An 872-nucleotide genomic window follows, 5' to 3' on the forward strand; every position below is an offset into this window, starting at 1 on the left:
GCTTTGATATCATCTATTTTCGCTTTAAGAGTTGTACAGTCTTCTTGTGAGATCTCATCTGTTAAAAACTTGAGCGTATTTTCTATGCTGTCTACAACATCGTGGTAACCGTCTAAATCGGATTGTATATTCTGTATAATATAGAAATAGCGTTTAAATGTTTTTGAATATTCTTTCAATCCTATATTGATAACTATTACAAATATAAAATCCATAATCGTATTATCGAATTTCTAAAAAGATCTAGAATAAAGAACGAATACTCTATTCTAAAATTATACTGTATTTTACTTATAAAGCGAGCGTTTTAAATCTAGTATGTAATAAAATCTATATATTTATCGTAAATATTTTCGACGTAGCCTATTATACTATAATTAAATCAAATTTCTATAAATAATAATATTTAATTGAACTATAAAATTAGAACTTTTATAACTACCTTTCGATGAGTCATATTATTCTCGATTTGATCGATGTCAATACCGACATCCTCGTCTTCAGTTAAATACGGTAATAACTCATCTAGCCATGTATTCAATGATTGTGAATTCGATTCCAAATTTAAATAACCCTTTCGGACTTGCTTTAAATTTTCTTCTTTTCTGCTTATTATCTTATCTATATCGTTTACACGATCTTTAATCGTCGATTTACATTCTTCTAATTCGTCCACGTCGTTATCTGAATTTAATTGAACTAATTCGTCTACATTTTCTTCTAAGTCTGGTAGCATATCTTTAGCATTCGATAAAGTCAACGCAAGTTTCTACAAGTAATCACATTTTCCATAATATTAACACTAATATAATAAATTAATGATGAAACTATTACTAAATTATCCTTATAAATACGATAAAAATAGACTCATA

The sequence above is a fragment of the Trichoplax adhaerens genome, genomic scaffold (assembly GCF_000150275.1).
Source record: "Trichoplax adhaerens TRIADscaffold_7 genomic scaffold, whole genome shotgun sequence".
Taxonomy (NCBI): domain Eukaryota; kingdom Metazoa; phylum Placozoa; class Uniplacotomia; order Trichoplacea; family Trichoplacidae; genus Trichoplax; species Trichoplax adhaerens.